General features: G+C 39.2%; 1 long non-coding RNA gene across 1 annotated transcript; it reads left to right on the plus strand.

The window, feature by feature from the left end:
* The first annotated feature begins 4970 nt into the window (after positions 1–4970).
* Positions 4971–5672, plus strand: LOC129770069 (uncharacterized). The gene is made up of 3 exons (XR_008742025.1): positions 4971–5093; positions 5161–5517; positions 5584–5672. It is a non-coding gene; the product is annotated as an uncharacterized LOC129770069 (long non-coding RNA).
* Positions 5673–5959: the final 287 nt, after the last annotated feature.

Genomic DNA, 5959 nt, shown 5'->3' on the forward strand with positions numbered 1-5959 from the left:
TCGTCATGTAACCTATTGTGAGATTGAGGCATCCCTAAGCATTAGTTCCACCAGCATATATGCGATTTTACATGAACTTAGTTGTGCGAAAATTTTGTTCACGTTGGATCCCACATAATTTGACAATCGCTCAAAAAAAAGGCTCGTGTCGATTGGAATAAATGCTTTGAAAATTGGTTTAAGCGCATGCAAAAGTGTATCGATCATCGTGGCGAGTACTTTGAAAAACAATAAAAATATATTCGCAGCTTAACTATTTGTTTTTGTTCCTATTCCCGAAATATAAGTAGTGACCCTCGTACTATTATATTTCGAGTGGTCTACAACAGTTTGAGTATCGTGCACGTGTAGCGGCATAGAGAAGCTTAAAATTGAGCATTGGCTAAAAATAATGGTTCTGTTTTTAAGAAAATCATATCATTCCAAGGGATTGAAAGTGGATATTACGAAGAAGCTAGGGATAGTTCAACCGGAATACTTGTAAATTTATGTTTTTAACAGATGATTGACGAGATCTTTCTGTGTTGTGGCAGGTCTCATTGCAGATTCAGATTGATGCGATTAAACTCAGTTTGAATGAAGGGCCTGAAGTATCAGCCGGAATTAGGCTTAGATTTGCTCAGCTGTCTGGTTTCGAAAACGATTAGCAGATCGTTGTCAGGTATCCAGTAAAGCGGAATTTCCTTTGTAAATTCAAGGCTGGTACTGACATAGGTATTAGGTTCAATTCCTAATCGGTCAAGGGTCTTCCCGGGTTGGAAATTCTCTTGACACGCCTTGGGAGAGTTACTGGGCCTGAAGTGTCGGCTAGAATTAGGCTAGGGGTTGCTCAACTGTCCGGACTCGAAAGCGATCACATTAGTAGATCGTTCTCGGGAATCTAGTAAAGCGGGAAGTTCCTTCTAAATTCATGGCCAATGCTGATATAGACATTGGGTTCGATTCCCGATGGGTCAAGTGTCTTCCCGGGTTGGAAATTCTCTCGACATGCTATGGAATATTTAGCGTTCAGATAATGCCATTACTTGTTCTTTTGATTAACAATCTATACCAGTGGTATAACCGGATCGATTTTTTGTTTGCTTACTGGTTTATTTGATATTACAAAGCAACTCTTCCATATAATTATCCAAGAGATAACTCTTCCAGTTCAAGCCTATGTAGGGAAAAAAGGTGGGACCATCATCATTATTAAAAAAAAAAGTTGTAGTTACTTATATTGAATACTAAAATATATCCCAATTCACGAAAAGGTGTTTTTGTGGAAGGACAAAACTTATTCAACAACCTCGGATGAAGGTATGAACAATTCTATTCAAACCCACATGTTCCAAAGCAAGACACTGCGCTACACGTTGCTAGGCTTCGGTTCAAAAATTCAGCGAAATAATTCGTTTTTCTGTCTTAGTGTTTTCAAATGCCAACGAAGAAAATCCCCACGAAAGACTAAAGATAAGACGGTGTTGTTATCCGCGGCACATTAATACACAAAAAAAACATTTCCCTTGAAATAAATTAATCCCCCCAAAAGCCTCTTCCGCCACGAGCGGAAAAAGTATATGTATAACAAGAAGCGAGTAAATCCTCGCAGCAGTGGCAGTGGCATTTACGCACATCTTATCGGCCCACAAACTACTCCTCCCGCGGAAAGGGGGGAGAATATTTCGAATCGGCGAACTTCGCCGTCTAATTTAGCATAGCTTTACTGCGAACATTCGTTCGCCATGGTTTCGAGACGTGTAGCGTATCCAGCGATGGGTGGCTCCAAGCGGCGTAGATATGTACGTACTTCCTCCACGTTTGGGAAACCACAATCTGATATGAGCGCGGTACCGCCCCACGCCCCGTATCGAATACGCGATGGAGCGAAAACATGCGGCCGGTCGGTTGGTGTGACGAAACCAAAACCGTCATCACAAACAGAGCTCACCTTTAATATCACCTCGCACATGGACAAACACGGCGCACGGCTCCTACTGAGTGTGCACTTGTTTCGTCTTTTTAAAACTCATCACCACCAATGTTCATCAACGGGTCTCTTCTCCCCTAACCCGTTGTGCATTATTGGTGCATCCCTTCAAACCCCTGCGCTTTGGAAGGCGATGGCGGACTGAATGTATCACTCTCTTTCTAGGGCGATCAACTGTGCGGGTAATTAAATTAACAGCACATTGTAACCTCCATTTCCATCCCAATGGAGACCATCGCTATTGGAGACCTTTTGAATTCCTCCGCATTCGGTTTCCTTGGGCGCAATACGCTCGGGAGTTTGGAAGGAAGAATAAAGTTGCATTCATCGTAACCGGGTCGATTTGTTGTCATTTGAGTAAATACGTGCGTTAACTTTTTGAATTTATATTTATTTCAAATATAACAGAAGACGATTGTGTTTTCTACGGGACAATGAGCGATTGTTTCTTACAGACGAGGAGTGTTAGAAGGAATTCTTCCAACTTCGGCTAACTACTAACTGTGCAAAGTTATGTTACATTCCAACGTGAAGCTATATGTATTCTGAGACACAATCTTTAGAAAGCAAAAGGTTCATATTTAAAAATTTCAAAATAATCTCAAAACGTCACATTATATACATTAGGTCAGTGGTGGCCAGGTATAGACAGGGTGCGGGCCGCATTAGAATTTCCGTTATAGCCGCGGGTCGCAATAATTTTTTTCTTACTACTGTTCATAATGAAATGTAAAATATACATATTCAACTAGTACTTTTTTGACTCACTTTTCATTTCAAATTAGAAAGCATTCAGTTCTATATCTTTAAAATACATAACTCGTGAACAAAATGAAATAAAAACCCAAAACCCAGTTGAAGGTTACTTTTATCGTTTCAATCTGGGTGTCAATAAATGACTCACACATTTGGCCTTATTCCCGTATCCACTTACACTTACGTTTCCACTACGCTTACATCTCACTTCACTTTTTTGCGTTTCCACCGATCGTGAAGTGTAAAAATGAACTTCGTGTAGAATGTGGAGTGGTTACCAAAATGACCCTGTGTTCATTTCCGATGTCGTTTCTAATGGTACGTTTACATTTGGGAGATCTATAGCTATAGATGGATTTATTCACACGAAAATAGATGTAAACGGGTGATAATATATATGATACACTTCTTCGAGGTATATATAACCACTATGAATAGAATAAATTCAGGCATATGTAAACGCTGGTGAATTTCTCTTTGGTGAGAAATCACTAAAGTTGGATCAAATCTACTTCAAGTGAATAAATTCACCGAAAATATGAATATATTCAGCATATAAGATCGCGTTAGTGTAAACGGTTGATGCGATTTCTATAAATCTCATCCTATTTTGACGTAGGACTACGTCTTTCATTTCTATACCGGGGTGTAAAATCAAAGTTTCGAAAACGAAAGCGTTACGCCGGAGACCGAGATTTTGAGCGTTAATAGCTTCTAAACAACTGAACGAAATGGTATGATAAACACTTCATTCGAAAGATAAAATGTCTACGCGTTCTATACTTGTTACTTTTTGATCTAAAAACTTGTTTCAATAGTCTTAAAATTGCTTTCAAAACAGGCTATTGAAATCACCAATCGGTATATAAGCGAGCGCCGCTCGGTAATCCACTCAGTTCTAATTGAACAGCGATTGGAGCATGTTGTCGCTGTTGTGGTGAAGCTCTTCGTTTATCATGAAAGCATGGATGAACGGTGTCACCAAGAGCCTGTTTGTGTACCTTAGGCCAGAAGGGAATCCATCAGGAGGAGAGTGATGGCACAAACGGTTCCCCGGGAAGATCTCGAAGCAGCCGCTACACATACACATACACGCACGGAATTATTTCCGTTTGGATGCCGTTCAGCATCGAAAAAGATCCGGAAAATAATCTGCCAGATCCTCTGGGAATTTAAAATTACATTCATGTGAAAGAGTTTATTTTGATGTTTTCTATCCATGTAACACTGTGACCAAATATTTTTCAATCAAGTGCTATTAACAGGTGGTTATCGAATTAGCATTAACCACTGGTGAGCTCCCAGTATCTAGGAAAATGTGGAAATATCTAATCGTTACTGAAAATAATCTGCCAGTTCCTCTGGGAATTTAAAAATACATTCATGTGAAAGAGTTTATTTGAATGTTTTCTATCCATGTAACACTGTGACCAAATACATTTGGTTTTGTGATTTTTCAATCAATCGCAATTAACAGGATAGCTTCTGAAGATTATTCTTCCCCATCAGTAGGATATTTCCGTATCCAATATTGGATGCATAAAACCTTGTACCTCCAACGTAACGCTCTCGTTTTCGAAGTCCCCCAAATATTCATTTATTCATTCATTCAGAATGGATTCAGATTCAACTTCAAACAAAGGATCACTGAATCAACGATAGTCCTACATCACCATTGCGGTTATACTATAGATATAACCCACTTTCTGTTTTTTCACATGAATATATCATTAGTCTATACCCACCATAATAGAAACGTCAGTTGTATTTTGTTTTGTTTCTCCCAAGGCGCGTAGAAGTATATCCTAAGGTGGGCCAACTTGCTAAAATCACTCTTCAGCCATCTTGGAAGTCTACTGTGTTTTGTTTGTAAACAAAACACAATACGCTTGTGCCCAAGCTCGCTCGTGATCAGTCTGTCTCTTTCACGCTTCAAGGAAATAATTCCCCTTCTGCTTTCTTCCGTACTGTTTTCATATACCGCTCCCCTAATCAACTTAGTGACGAAACGGCCTCACCTAGTACCATAGATCCGTCTTGGTTTATCCTCGAGTTGTGTCGATACACCCAGAAAATGGATTACTAAAAAAAGGCTTCCAAATCTTTTGTAATTCAAACAGTAGAATGTACATATTGTCTGTAAATATTACCAATCGTTTGTAAAATGAATGTCAGATACAATACTCATCCCTACCAACGATTGATTCATTTTACTTCGCGGTGTTAGTAACTTTTGTCATTACTGGCAACCGCGAAGAAAATAACTTTATTAGCCTAATTACCGAGTTGTTAAGTGAGTTGCAAGGCACTACTTTCCGATATTGATTTCTTCACAGAAGAAGGTCGTATTAACTAAGATTCGGGATAGGTAAGTAATATTCGTGAAAATCAATTCAATTTATGTTCTTTAATTAATATTTATACATATTGGATAGCAATGATTTGTGCTCGTCTGCTGTGGAAGAATGCGAAGACATTACTTCAATAATAAGGAATCTGGGTGCTTCGATACACAAAAACGAGCCCTGTCGAGTCCTAGTTCTACCTGTTGGATTCGGTCAAGGACAACTTCATAAACGTTTTGCAAACGATTGTGATCGGTGGTTCGATCAATTAGATGTTTTCCGGATTCGTCACGACGCAGGTTCCGTATCCTGCGCGTCAAGTCAATGTTGCAACGAGGCATAAAGCTAGCTTCACTTAATGCTATCTGGGTTTTGTCAGTTTCATGATATCTGTCGAATGTGTTTGGCTGAGAAGTAATTACAAGCTGGTTCTGTGAGAGGATAATGGTGAGAACTGAGTAGTCTGTCGTAGCTATTCATAGTAATAACTGTGTATTTTTTCCTAATTTGTAGCCATGGATCAGACCCAATCGAAGCAGGACCAGATGTCGATAGTTTAGATAGTTCAATAAATGAATAAAGATGCATACAAAAACTCAATAAATTCATAACAATATATGCATAAAGGTAGGGTTAACATAACATGTTGTATATGTTAAACGAACGTTGAACCGACTGCTTATACTCTGAGAGAGAGGAGCCAGCTTGCGTTTGTTGTGATCGCCCTTATGTCAGCGCGAACCAGTCACGGTGAAGCAAGGGGAGGTATTGAAATATATAGAAAATTTTAACATGACATTTTTGCAAGACATTTTATGAGAAAATAATGTTGACGTCGGACTTCATCTTTCATTTCTATACTGGGGTGTAAGTTCAAAGCTTCGAGAAC

Source organism: Toxorhynchites rutilus, chromosome 1, assembly GCF_029784135.1.
Source record: "Toxorhynchites rutilus septentrionalis strain SRP chromosome 1, ASM2978413v1, whole genome shotgun sequence".
NCBI lineage: Eukaryota > Metazoa > Arthropoda > Insecta > Diptera > Culicidae > Toxorhynchites > Toxorhynchites rutilus.